Source organism: Galeopterus variegatus, unplaced genomic scaffold, assembly GCF_000696425.1.
Source record: "Galeopterus variegatus unplaced genomic scaffold, G_variegatus-3.0.2 Scaffold5242, whole genome shotgun sequence".
Taxonomy (NCBI): Eukaryota; Metazoa; Chordata; class Mammalia; order Dermoptera; family Cynocephalidae; genus Galeopterus; species Galeopterus variegatus.
The window spans coordinates 47965-62478 of NW_007731353.1; the positions used below are offsets into that span (position 1 = coordinate 47965).

At 41.2% G+C, this 14514-nt stretch overlaps 1 long non-coding RNA gene across 1 annotated transcript; it reads left to right on the forward strand.

Annotated features, from left to right (window-relative positions):
* The first annotated feature begins 5761 nt into the window (after window positions 1-5761).
* LOC103604565 lies at window positions 5762-8938 on the forward strand. Its single transcript, XR_551727.1, has 3 exons — window positions 5762-5963; window positions 6538-6649; window positions 8708-8938. It is a non-coding gene; the product is annotated as an uncharacterized LOC103604565 (long non-coding RNA).
* The last annotated feature ends 5576 nt before the right edge of the window (window positions 8939-14514 follow it).

Consider the following 14514-nt stretch of genomic DNA (forward strand, 5'->3'; position numbering starts at 1 on the left):
TGGGGATTTCTGCTAAAATTTATAAATGGTTATGGCCATCAACTTTTAGCATTCCCTAAATTATCAAAAATGGAAGAAACAGCATATTCTACAAAGTTTCACGAGTAGCCTGTATGTAAAGGGAGGCCTATGTACAGTAACTTAGCTAGTTAGTGTAGGTATGTCATTGGCTTGTATTCTTTGTGAAAGTAATCATACTTTTCAATTAAGTGGATGCTTTACCCAAATGTCCATTGTCTAGTTTTTATAATTGTAACGTGGGAGAAGTGTACCACTCCCATACACTCAGCTGCCTTGGTAACAGCATTGTAATCTGAATGTTGTGTTTGTGGTCTAATCAAATTATGTCAGGGCATTTGTTTAAGGAAGTTTCTTGTTTGAGTTCATAAATATTTTATCACTGCATGAGAAAATAAGACAAATTTGTAAGTTAAGGCATAACATAACTCCTCTCACACAAGCTGTAGATATGTCAGTTCTCTGCAGACCTTTTTATATATCCACAGGATGGTCTCAGTTGTGCCCAGAACCAGCCCATCATATCAACTAAGCTTATTTTCTATACAAAGCAAATAAAAATGTACTTTCACTTTCTTTTGCCCCCACATTATCTTTTCAAACGTACTTCATAGTAGAGAATTTTTATTTAATATGGTTGCATTTTTGTATTATTGTAAATTTTTGTCAAGCTGCTTCCTTCCAACACTGATCTGTGCATTGTGCAGATTTTGAACACCTACTTTGTACAAAATATTAAGCTAAATACTGAGAGAAGTAGAGGATACAAACACCAGTGGCAGCTCATGCTTTCCAGCTAAGGACAGAAGTCATCTCAGGGCTGAATAGTCACATGGTGAAAACTGAGAAGATTCTGTGAATTAGGAGTGCTCAGCTGGCCTTTCAGAGAATGGCAGGAGTAAAAGCCACTGCAAAGAGCAAGTGTAAGAGCAGTGAGTGAATGCAGTCCCCACTGCACTTAGGACCAGGTCCAATGTCGTTACTGTGCTTTCAAGACCAGTCGGCCTGGCTCAGCCCTATTTTTTCTTGTTCAGTACTCTGGCCGCACTGCCTTTCTTCTGATCCTCCAAGTCACTGTGTCTCTTCTGTCCAAGCACTGTTCCATGTCTGGTTCCCTCCACCTGGAATGCTATTGCTCTTATTCTTTGCTTAGCCAATTCCTGTTCAGCCTTTAGATCTCAGCTGAAATGTCCCTTTTTCTGAGAGGCCCTTGTCAGGACTGCAGGGTGAGGCCAAACGAGCTGTGCCCTGCTGAGCACCTCGTCTGCAAAGAAGAGCGCACCAGTCTAAATTCAGTCCCCAGTGTAGACTCTCATAGCCCATGACAGTTAAGATCTTGAACCCACCAGTGTGTCTGATCGTTTGTGTGATGGAGCCATGAGCTCTGGGGGGCAGGGGAGCACGTTGCTTTAGGGAGCACCTAGCCAGTTCTCAGCCAGCACTGTTGAGTGAATGAACAAATGTGGGACTACTCCTGAAGTTTGGCAGCTTGGTGTCCAAGCAAAGGAGAAGGAATGACATCAGCTGAAGTCAGTGATATGTTCAAGGATATGGGTTGTGGGTGGACTTGAGCTCAGGGAGCCTGGGTGTGTTGGTGGCAGCTGTTGGGTGGTGGGTGGATGAGGCTCCACAGGAGTTGCAGGTGGAGGCAGAGCCGGCCTGAGGACGAGAAGGCCCTCTTGACCCTGCGACAGGAGACAGGTGATTGAAATCACAAATATTAGTGAGGCTCAGGTAAAATTAGACAGTGTGAACCAATCTGCTGGGGAGTACCCCAGCACTTTCCATCATAGTGGTTTAATATCTGAAGAAGAATGCTGAAGGAAAATTTCAACGTCTCGTGGGCATGGTGGCTGCACCTGCGACCCAGTGAGAAGCTGAGCTGTAGCTGTCAGACTCATTTGCCACTTTGGGGGCCCTCGTGAGTGCCAAACCCCAGCTGTGCCAGGGCAGTTACGCCTCCATCATCCTGCTGGCTGTTTGGCTGCACAAGAGAAGAGATCAGTCTCTGATTAGCATTGACTTGGAGCACGTGTGAGGACTGTCACGTAAAATGGACACTTGTTTTGTAGCATGTATTGCTTTACTTTGTCCCTGGGAGACTGATTTTCTTCATTAAGGGTTTGCTGACAAGTTTGATGTCTTCTGTCTGTAATAGTGGGTGCCACATAAGATGGCAGGATCGTTCTTTGGAAGGAGCTGGGTTTGGTGTCTAAGATCACCGGAGAAGTCTGTGGCAACATCAGTTTGATTGGATCTGCAAGATTTTAGGACAGAGGATATACGACACCATTGATGATCACCAACATTGTGGCACTCGCTGTGCTATTGAGTATCAAAGTAAATCCTGGAGATCGAACTCCCAGCCTGTGTCACCACACCCCTCACCACAGGAGTCAAGGGTGAAGTGTGCTCGTATGCAAGTGAACTTTGCAAGGTGTGTGCATCAAGGGCAAGGGGTACTGGAGAAAGCCTGCAGTGACCGAGTGAAAGGAGCACAGTGCCCCTGCCATATTGATACATAGTCACTATCCAGTGTGATACCCCAGCACCTTTGTCGCCCTGACCACAAGTGAATTCTCATGTTCACAGTGACTCATGGTAGATGTGGCCCAAGGCTACCAGCCTTTGAATTTTGAGGAACCCAATCCACCGAATTTTGAAATGATGAAATAGCAAAACATCTTTGAAAAACATTTTTTAAATAAAAGTCGTAATTTTTCATGGTACAAAAACTATACCATAGAAGTGCGAAGTGACAGGTAGAAAGTCCCTCCTGTTCTCATTGCTCAGCAGTTTCTCGGGTGCCTCTGTCATTCCTGTGTCCTCCTGCACTCCTGCCCTCCTCCCCTTCCGACTCTTGTAATTCTTTTAAATATTTTTGCAATGAATGACATCATGTATCTGCTCAGCAACATCATTTATGCACTTAATTATCTAAGACACTCTTGCATGGCTACATGAGAGGTAACGTTTTTTAACCAGCTTCCTTGACAGACATTAGACATTAGGATTGTTTTCCAGATATTTTCCCTTCATTTTTTGTACATTAGCGTGCTGCTGTAGTGTAGCTGTTACAAGTAGTTTCCTTGTACAAATATTTTTGCTTGCATTTGAGAAGAAATCTGAAAGATCTAGACCTAGAAGTCAAATTTCTGGGTCAAGTGCATGTGGATGCTTAACTGTTGGTGGATGATGCCTGTGTTCTCCCAGCAGTACTGTGTTTGAGTGCATGGTCCCCACACTCCTGACGGTCATTGTCAAGCAGTCAGCATCTTGTTCCGGTTTGCACTTCTTTAGTTTCGAGTGGGCTTGAAGATATTTCCGTGTGTTTCCTCAGTGTGTTTTCTTCGTCGGTGCGTTGTCTGTAATTGTTGCTCATTTTCCACTGGGGTTATCTTTTTATTAGCAGTTTGTAAGAACTTCGTCCATATTAATGTTTGCCACAGATACTTTCCTCAGTTTATTGTTCATCTGTAAGTGGTTTTTTGTTTAGTCTGGTTTCTTTTTTCTTTTTTTTTTTTAATCAATTGTGTCTTTTTATGGCTTCTAGGTTTTACATCATGAAGTTCTTCCTGTACTTTAAGATGTATTTTTAAAATTTTCACTTATGTTTTCTTCAAATATTCTTATGGTTTTACGTTTCACTTTAAATGTGGTATGTATGGAATTTATTTTGGCTTAAGGAATGAAGGTAGAGATCCAGCCCTGAGTTTTCCAAATGGTCATCTCAGCACCATTTTTTGAGCACTCTGTTGTCTTCCCGTAGAATCTTTAAATTTGAGATTTTCTGACTGAGAAATGTATTTAGAGTGGCATCCAGATAAAACCTGGTGGATGTTGACTTGGGAAAGCTGCATTTGTAGTGTTGCAGGAGGAATTCCACATAAATTAGGAGTACTGGTGGCTTCTGCCTAGGGTGGGCGATGGAGGGGGTGCATGTGCCAGCAGTGGTCGTAGGATCTGTGACGATGCTGGCACAGGAGGCAAACTCCTGATAAGGGACCCATGTTCAGGTAGCAGGTTCATCCCTTGTGCGTCGTGAAGCTTCACCCTGTCTGTAAAAAGATTCTCTCTGAACTAAGGAGACAATTCTTCATGAGAATGTATTTGACATTTGATGTTCTTAAGTAAATAGGAACTGCTTTTATAGAAATTTAACTATATAATTTGTCAAAATTTATAACTAGCTCACTAGAATTCATTGATCCGATTAAATGGGAGCTCTCAACATAATATTCCTGAAGTATCAAATGGAATTTTAGGATTAGTATAATTTTAAGACTGCATGTGAAGTCAGTAAGCAACATGTCTTCTGAGTATTAAAACCTCGTTACTTTATGATCAGAGGCCTTGACCAAAGTGTTGGAAGTTGTGGAATTGGAAGGCCAGGGTGACAGTGTCTGTTGTGGTGGACTGTGACGCGTGTAACAAAACATAAAACGGTGGTGGTGGGAGAGGGGAAGGGCACCTGTGGAGGGGCTGTGCTGTGGTGAGCCAGACCCGGGGACGGGCCTGTGCTTCCAGGCTTTGCTGAGAGTGCTGGCAGGCAGAGCCGAGAGCTGTGGCTCGAGTGAGGGTTTCTCTTTGCAGGTGCAGGACGAGCTGATAACTGAATGATTGAGGCTTAAAGTAGAAAAAGCTCATCTACTAATTACTTAACGTTTTCTCTGAAGTTGACGCAAACTGAAAGGAGTGGGGCTCTGTGACATGCGTGGTGAGGGGAGGGATGGACGCTCACGAACCAGCACACGGGCTGCCTTGATGAACACTACGTGCACCGACATGTGAAGCCCGCAGAATGACCTTGGCAACACCATTGGGAAATGAACTTTCTAAAGCTCGTTGATTTGCTTAAAACCTAGATATGACTCCAGACAAGTTCTTTTCTTCTTTATTCTAAATACTTAAGCATAAATTGCACTGTATTACTTTAAAGCATAGTTCTGAGACCTGTGAACTTCAGAGTCAAGCCATATAACTTTGTAACGTTTGTCTAGATATTAAATTTAGTTGGGCTCCATTGAAAATTATGGAAGATAAACTAACTCAGAAATAAGTTTACTACTCTTATTTTAAGATGAACATAGGGCTTAAATTCAATCAGGTGCATATATTTTGATGTTTTTTGGTAATGTATCATATAACCACAAAATTAAACAATTTCATTGGTATACATAGAACAAACAGGGAAATGCAAAATATTAAACAGTAATGTTATAGATTCTACTTGATAATTTATGAATTAGACTTAATTTAATGGGTATATATGAATGGTGTAAAAAAATTAATAAGATATTTGTTTTCATTGCACTACAGTTAGGGCCAATTCTTTGAGTGTAACTTCGGCAGCAGAATTTCTGAATTTTAAATTATGGCTTCAGTTGAAAGAAGTACTCTTATATTAAGTGATTTTTGAAGGTAGCTGGCTTATTTAACCTTTCAAAATAGCCTGAGCCATTATGTTTGGGATCATAACTACCTGCATTCTCTAAATGAAGGAGAATTAATTTTCAGGATTAATATAGGATGTTGAAAACATAAGCCTCACACTGAAGAGAAACATGGGCTGGCCCCATGGCTCACTCGTGAGGGTGCAGCGCTGGTAGCTCTGAGGCCTTGGGTTCAGATCCTATAGGGATGGCCCGTGCACTCACTGGCTGAGCATGGTGCAGACCACACCGTGCCGAGGGTTGCGATCCCCTTACCGTTCAAAAAAAAAAAAAAAAGAAACATGATGACTTGGTCACTTGCAACATGAAGCTTCAGGGTCTTAGTGGATTTTGTTTTAAATCCCACAGTCCCATTTTGCTGTCAGCTAGTACACACCGCCCTCGCACCTCTTGTGGAAACACGGCAAGCATCGTTGTCTGTCTTCTGCATCACAGCCCAGCCATGAGGCACGAAGTTAAATAGGCACCGAGGACTGCAGATGCGCTGACGAGGTTTGGAACCCCGTCTGTCGCCCTCAGCGTCACTTCCACCCCTTAGAACGTTGGGTATTTGTTGAATGAATGCATGCCTTACTCCTATTGGAGAGACGAGTTGGTTTTCACATGCCACGAGCATTGCTGTTGGAACTAGCAGTTCTGAACACACACAAATACGCTGCTTTGGGGCCGGACCATTGTTGTGGTCCAGCACCACACTTAGCTTCCCTGCCCTGGTTTACATATAAAAGGAAGAGCCAAGTGGCTGTCTAACTTCACATGCTTCATTAGTGATGATGTTTTGTTTAACTCCATAAAAAATAAACATTTCATCATGTCAGGAAATGAGTAAACGCTACTTTAGATTTGTAGAACCAACTTGGAATTAAATTGTCATCATCATACCCAGCAGCAAAGAGAATAAGAAGGGTGCCCTTCCATTCGGAATAGGATTGTGATCCTCTGTGTAGAAATGTGTACATTTTCATTTTTCTGTGATAAAAATGGCCCTAATATTTTATATTTTAGTGTCATGTTAGAGACTTCATTCCATGATCATTTGTTCATTCACATGTATTTTTATTTTTAGCTCTAAGCGAAAGACATGAGGCCTCAGCCTGAATGAGGTTGTTTTGAGGTCATCTGATTTCTGGCTAGAAGGTGTGCGGTCGCCTCGTCCTGAAACCACTGCAAACAGAATGGTAATGGCAAACCTGAGAGAGAGAGAGAGAGAGAGAGAGAGAGGGAGAGAGGGAGAGGGAGAGGGGGGCCTTCATGTCTTTCCATGTCTGTTCTCCTACCCCAGTTTCTTCTTCCTTTTTAAGATTTAAACATAGTGACGTATCTTAACTGATGCAAATGTTTAACAAAAGGATTATCATCATAAATCTACATGCCTTTTAGAATTGTTAAAACAGTTTTTTAAAGTGAGCTGTAGAGAGCTACTTAACTAGCAGCAAAATATTTATTATATGAAAAAACCTGAGCCATTAGGAATTTGCAGGTTGAAATAATTTTTTTTCTTTGAAAACCCACAGGGTTTGCTCTCAAACAAAAGGGAATCCAGACTTAAGTTTTTTAGACTAGAAAGTAAGGATTCTTGCTACAACTTTCTTTTCCTATGGTAAAGAATTTTGCTGTTTTATGTGTCTGTGGGGTTTTTTTTTTTTTAGTTTTTAAAAATGTCAAGTGCCTATTGAGAATGTTAATTCTGTCAGTTAACTTTGCTTTATTTTACATGTAGTAGTTAACTCTGTTTTAATTATTACATGTTCAAAATATATTTTATAGTTGAAGGAAATTGGGCTGTTTTTTTCACTATAGTGAACCTTTTTGGGGTGGGGGGGTCTTCTCTTCATTATTAAGTTTATCCTCATGCACCATGTCGTCTTGATGTAGCAGTGCTTATAGGCAATTGGTAGGCTTCACTCCCCTAGCAGTAGAATTCCAGTATAGTTCTTTGCTCAAGTTCAGATTTTATACTAAGCCATTACTTCAGAAAAGTGACTCTTTATGATATTTATTCCCTCTATTACCTGTCACAGCATTAGTAGCAAGAACAGTGTCACAAATTTACTTACAGCTAGCCTAAATTGTGCATTTATTTAATTGATGAATGCTGAGAAAATTGTTTCCTCCCATTCTGGAAGGCAACACAGAAGGCAAACTCAAAGGAAGTGACAGCATTTTTATTTTTTAGAAAGTCAATTTTATTTTCACGTTTTCTTCTAGAGGCTCAGTTCTTAACTAGAGTTCTATATGTTACTTCATCTCTCTACAAACAATAATTTCTTACCCTTCAATCTCAGATGTTGAAAGTGACTTAAAATTTATAAAATGTGTCCTTTTTCTTCATGTATGTGACTCTCCGTAATGACTGGAGAATTGTTCACATGCACTAAGAAAAAATTACTCGTGAGCTGGCCATGGAGATCTGGGCCCTGTTTGGCTGCAGTGACTTCATGTCTGGAGTCCCAGCGTAGGCTTCCCCAGGCCAGCCTTGCCTCCTTGTTCTCAAGAAAAGCAGTGTGCAGTGAACTACAGCTTTTCTATAGAATGATTACACAGGCTGGCCTAAATGACACGGTCTTTAAGCCTATAGTAGAAAAATTGTTCATATAGTTCACTTTTGTGCATCAATGTTTTAATGAGAAATAATCACTGATGTTTTTATTTTTGGAAATTCGGATTTCTTATATTTCCCCAAACAGAATTTCTTTTTCATTTTTTTTCTTTTCCAAAAAATATCTGTCTAGATTGGTTGTTTTTGAATTTACTTTGAAGAACATCTTTCTTATTTCATGTGCTAAAAGTTAATGCAGTAAAAGCAAAGAGGCTTTAGCTACTATTAATTGGCTAAAAAATAGTTTCTAAGGTATGTTTATACAGGAACAAAAATCTATAATTTCATTTATGCTTCTGAATGTCTGTCCCCATGATGAAAGCTTTTAAGAGAAAGTACAGACAGATCTAATGCCACTTTAAAGCCCCAAATTGTGAATGTGAAGATATTTTGACCCAGTAAAGACTAGATAATTAAGAAGGTGGTGTGTATGAGTGGAGTTTAATATTCATTTTGCTATATGTAAACTGCCTTGTTTTTAAGTAAAACTTTAGTATTTAAGAGCTTATAACTTTTAAGTTGAGAAAAAGCATCAATTTTAAAATGTCATTTTGAAAATTATAAAAGTAAATGTGACCTTTTTTAAGAAAGTCTTTTTCTTTGACATTGTTTAATTTTTTTCCTTTTTGTTTTTTAGGTTTGCAATTTTTTTTGGTGATGGCATGTTCAGAATCTTGGATCCCTATGTTGCATATATTGGAAATGTTTAGGAACCCTGCAAAATATGTTGTTTTTGTATTTATAATGACTTGCTAGGTGAATCAGCAGATTTAATAAAAGTGTGTAAAAGAACAGATACTACAATTTTGTACATCTAAATTGGCATGCATGTCTCAAATTATCAGCTGTCAAATAGTAGTGTCATAATCTGGAGACAGTCATCTTTTGAAGGTTTGGGGGGGCTTCTTATGGACCAGGCGGCTTGTGTAAATCCTCCCATGCCTGTTTGGTCAGCTCTTTTTCTGTCTGTCTTGCAGTGTGGTTACTAAAATCAGAGGTAATTATTGATCAGGAAGAGAGAAAAGAAAAAAAAAAATCATCAGGTGACAATTCTAAAGGTAGTATTTACAAAATTTCAACCTGGGAATGGCCTCAGAATGGTCAAAATTAGACATTACTGTGTAGCGCAGCAGTGCTAATGAGGAAAAGGGACTGTTAGGTTTCACCTCTCTCTTCTGTCGCTGTTGTTGGGTGAATGAATTACTGGAAAGTAAAATGGCCAAAAGTTGTAGGCAGCACATGAAAAGAGGAGAAGGAAGAAAGCTTTACTCTCCAGGAAGAATTATTTCTCTCAGAAAATTGAAAGTTGGCCATATTCCATGTACCTGAGTGCATTATTTAACACCGTGGGCTACTCAGAGCGTGAACCGTGTTCTTGGCCATAGGAACGATGGAGAGCTCGCATTTGTGAGACCGTCCTCGAGTGACTGGGGCCAGCACTGGTGATCGACCTTTCCTCTCACCTGCTCCTGCTGGGATTCAGAGACACAAGGAACATTCTGGGGAAGATAGTTATTTCAATGGCCAAATGTGACTGTCTCCCTACTCTTCTTACTAAAACTGGGGAAAATTGATTTTTAAGACCACATTCAGAACAATTTGGAGAAGGCTCAGGGAAAGGATGAAGAGATCACAAGGAACTGCAGTGACTGAGCGGTAGCCCCGCGGACTGTTCCTACTAGTTTATTGCAAGTTTTGTTATTGGCGAATTTTCCAACATTCCTGAAATTAGTGTGGAGATGTTTTTGTAACATTTCTATTGGAAGGCTTTTAGGAGCTGAATAGGTCACCCCATTACCCTCTCCTTTTTTGCTTTGCTTTAAGAGAAATTGGCTGACATATATTTAATAGCACAATGAAAACATTAGATAGAATTTTTAAAAATCAAATTACATTTTAATGGAAATGTATGTTGTAGCTGAATAGGTCACCCCATTACCCTCTCCTTTTTTGCTTTGCTTTAAGAGAAATTGGCTGAAATATATTTAATAGCACAATGAAAACATTAGATAGAATTTTTAAAAATCAAATTACATTTTAATGGAAATGTATGTTGTCTGTTTAGCTGTGTTCCCATTACAGCTGGCCTTTTAAAAACTCTCCTGTGATACTTTTGTCGATAGAGGTGTTTCCTCTCATCCAATTCTAGCCACTGTACTGACTAGGCCTGGGCGTTTTATATCCCCAGAAGGAATTAGCCAGGCAGGAAAAAACTTGGTCCCTCCTGGAATGAATATTTTAAAGACCTTCTTAGATTCTGAAAACTGTGAGTGTAAATGAAAGAGACCCAAGAGAGGGAGGAACTTGAGAGCCTGAGTAAAACACAGTGGTGGGGGTGGGGGACGAACTCTTATGTAGCTAATCTGAAATGTGCAAAGGGAAGGGAGTCGCTTTCCTGGCAGTGATGAGGTGGCCTGTGAAAGACTGTGGGCAGCAGCATTCAGGTGTTACTTTGGGCAGCTCACGCTGGCATGCCACAGTGTTTTAAGGGTAGTGGCATGTAGTCTATGGAAATATTGACATTTCTTAACAGTGAGCTTGGTCTATTCTAAATGGGCGTGTGGCTCAAAAATTAGTTTAATTCAAAATAAATATGTTAGATATCAGAGAAAATATTATAAACGAGGGTATTTGTCACTGTTGTGTAGCTTTAGACAGTAATGTAGAGTACTGAGCACAGCACTGACAGCATGAATACCATCAGTGTTGATGGTGGTTTCCTAGAAACTCCTAAATAAAACCTGAAGCTGGTACTCAGATTTTATGCCAGCCTCAGTTGTACTGTGAGAGCGTTTCAATGTGAGTCTCATGGGAAGTCTGTACCTTCTTGGGTCATTGCACTTCACAGCCTGGCATATCACAGAGAATTCAGAAATCTGACACTGTTTACCCAGGGGTGAACAGATCTCTGAATTTAGAGACACTGAGTTCACAGGGGCACAAAGAGAACACGAGCCTGAAATAGTGGACTTTTGTATTTTGGAAGTTTTAGACAAACCCCTTTTGAAAATCTGAAGAAAGCTACAGATCTTTTCCCCCAAAAGACTGCACAGATAGAAGGTTTTCGTGCAGTTTCTGTTGCGGTGGGGACTCCCCCGGTTGTGTATCAGGAAGCCCTGATCTGACAGGTCGTCCTCCCCTGACTGTGGCCCATGCTCCGGAGCTGTTCTCACTCCCATTAGTGGCTTTCTGTTGCCTCTGAATCAAATGTCACATATTGAAGGACACCTACTGCTTTTCCATGTGAGGAACTGAAGCCACAAGTCAGAACTCTGTAATGAATTGGGCCAAAAGTTCCTTCAAAGGGCTGCCCCAAAAGTACAGTGGAAGAACAGAGCCCATGCCATCCAGGTGTGGTGAGCCACGGACCTCCTGCTGGGTGGGTGGGGGTCCTGTTTCATAAGTTGAATGTTAATGTCTTATTTTTGAAATGGGCATATTTCTTCTAAAACATCTAATTATTTTGAAGGTTTTCTCCATAAATGTGACATGTCTTGGGATATTGAATTCATGGTGTAAAATGTGCTCATCAGATTATAGTAGTGACGGGAAATTTGGGATTTCTGGTGTTTTGTGACTCTTAAATTTGCAGCACATTTTCAGGAAACTTGTTGAGATTCCCTGATAATTCTATCTTTATGATTTTCTGAATGTATTATTATTTCTATATTTTATCAAGCCACTTAAAAGTCCAGAGAAAACTATCTTCAGTTCATGTTTCGACACTGAATTGTGGATGCATTTTATTTATCTTATTAGAAATGTGTTTCAACAAAAAATGCATTTGAGCAGCTCTGGTCTTTACTTGGGGACATTGGGTCACCTGCCTGTTACCATTCATTGGGACTTCACTGTGAAATGCGGCTTCACCAGGAAGGTCGTCCTGGAACAGCAGGAGGTCTGCAGGACTGCAGTGTTGGCCTAGCAGAGGTGAAGAGCGCCATTGACGTTGCGCACTCGGTGCTTGCGACAGAGCCATGCTGTCTTCCACCAGCTATGGACACATGAAGTAGCATTGTGACATGTACCTTTAAACGCAGCCCTGACTTCTCGAGCGTTTGTCAGTGCAGCTTGTCTTCGTGGCTGTTGCAAGTGGGGGCCCGGATTGTCGACTGGCTGGGCTGCCTGGGCAGGCTGTGACCAACCAGCGCTTGGACAGCCTGGGGACAGCCTCACGCAGGAGGGATCCAGAGCCGACCCTGCCCTGCCTCCCTGCCTGCAGACCTGATGACATTTCTTTCCAGCCCCTCAAGATGTGCCAGCACAGCCCTGGGCATCAGGGCGCAGTCCAGTCTCCCACTGCCCATGGGGATGGTCCGCTCTCGCGAGTGGGGCTGTCGCCTTTCTATGAAAGAAAGCGCCCACTTGCTTCCTTTCCTTTTCTCTGCCCTTCCCGAGTGTTCTGTGGGCAGTAAAGAGCAGATCTGGACGCAGGGGTTGTGGTGGTCCAGGGGTTGCCTGTAGAAGTTCACAGCACTGTGTCTAGCTATAGGTTTTTAGTCTCCAGTGGGCTCTGCTTGGCATGGGCACTCTGCTGGTGTGGTTATCCACCCTTCCCTCTAAATGCAGTATTCTCTCCAGGCCAGGGACGGTCCCCAGCATGCCTGAGGCATCGGGAGACACAGAGCTGGCTTCTGTCTGGGTTTGCCAGATCCTGGAGTCGTGGTGCATGAGGTAGTGGAAGAGGCCCATCGTTCCCCACACTAGTGAAAACAAATTATGTGCAGAGAAAGAGCTCACGCTAATAAGACTTTGAAAGCAACGTTTGTGAAAAAATTGGCCAGATTTTTAGACCTGCATGACTCACATTGATCCACATTGACTATCCAGCTGTGTCTTTAAAAAAACAAAAACTAACATAACCCTTAAAAGAAATTACCATATTACCCTGATATATTAAAAATATATTACTTTAAATTTTTTGTGTGTGTAGTTTTCAGAAACATCAAATGTATTTTGTGTAAAAGAGGATATACTGTATGTAATAATTTTATGACTCTTGCTCCGATTAAAGTTAAGTGGTCTAATTATTCAAAAGCTAATGGTTTGAAATTATTTTTTGAAAATTTGATCCATGATACTATTTTTGCTTTTCAGGTAATGTACAGGTATTCTCAGAAGCTGCTTATGTGTGTCGTCATTGTTTTTTCCCCACGTATAAAAGTGTTGTAAACAGGTCTGTCTTTTTTCCAGTAAGAGTTCCTGAACTTTGGGCTGAAATGCCCAAGTGCTGGGGATCCGGGTGGCTGGAAGTGCACACCAAGCTTCCTGTGTGTGTAGCAGCCTTTGCCCAAACAAAGTAGCTTTGCACATTGGAAGGAGCTTTTAGTAAGTAGATTTTTATTTAAAAAAACTTGTGTATTGAAGGAAAGGAACCTAACAAAATGATCTATAAAGTTTAAAAAAACTTGTGTATTGAAGGAAAGGAACCTAACAAAATGATCTATAAAGATGAGGATGTGAGTCAGTGGTTCGCAGCTTTTCTACCCACAGTGCAAGAGATTCAGTGCAGGGGGAATGGGGAGGGGTGGGAGGGGGCAGTGTGGAGGTGGGATCTGCAGTTTGAAGGGAAAGGAAAGACCCCACCTGGAGCCGGCGGTGGTGTGGGTCAGTGTGTATGAGCTGCATCCTGTGTGGTCAAGGGAACTCGGGCACTAGAAGTCCACCCTCGTCGTTCTGGAACGACAGGCAAAGGACAGGTGCCGAGCTGTGGCAAATAGGAAAAAGAAAAGGATGGTGTGGGGACTTCACAGTGTTTTTCATTTAACAATGCTATCCCTTAAAATTTTATGTCCTTTATGCCCTTATTTTTTTGGTCGTCTATGAAGTGAAAAGGCTGAGAGCTGCTGTTTCTTGGAACTGTGCAATAAATAACACCATATTAAAGTCTCAGTTCTGCCTGAAGGACCTGTTTAATTTTGTTTATCTTATAACCCGTAATGCACAGGACACTAATTAGGGTGTCCAAGAATAGTTTGGGGAAGTTTAGGTAATTCAACATTGCTGTGTGATTGATAGGAAGCATGGTTTAAAAAACCATGAATGTGGTAGCAATTAAAAGGACAGCTGGTACCATCCTGTTTGAACCAGCACTTGACCAAGAGCTCTTTGTGGAAGTCTCTCAAAATAGATTTCCAGTGGTTATAGGAGTGAAAACAACCTGAAACTTCAGGCGATGCAGAGATCCACTTCAGCACAGACTGTTAGTAAATTGTTTGTGCTGCCTCACGGGGTAACTTTTCAACCTGCAAGAAAATTACCAACCTGCAAAAAAACCTGCACACTAACACGTGACCAAAAATGATGCAATGGTTATAACCTGTATTATTTTTATTTCTGCTTACCTATAATATCAAGGTTAAGATTGACTTTACATGTCATAGTCTTGTGTGAGCAGACTACTTTTATTAATTAGCTTTAAAGAACCAGACGAAAGGACCCTGA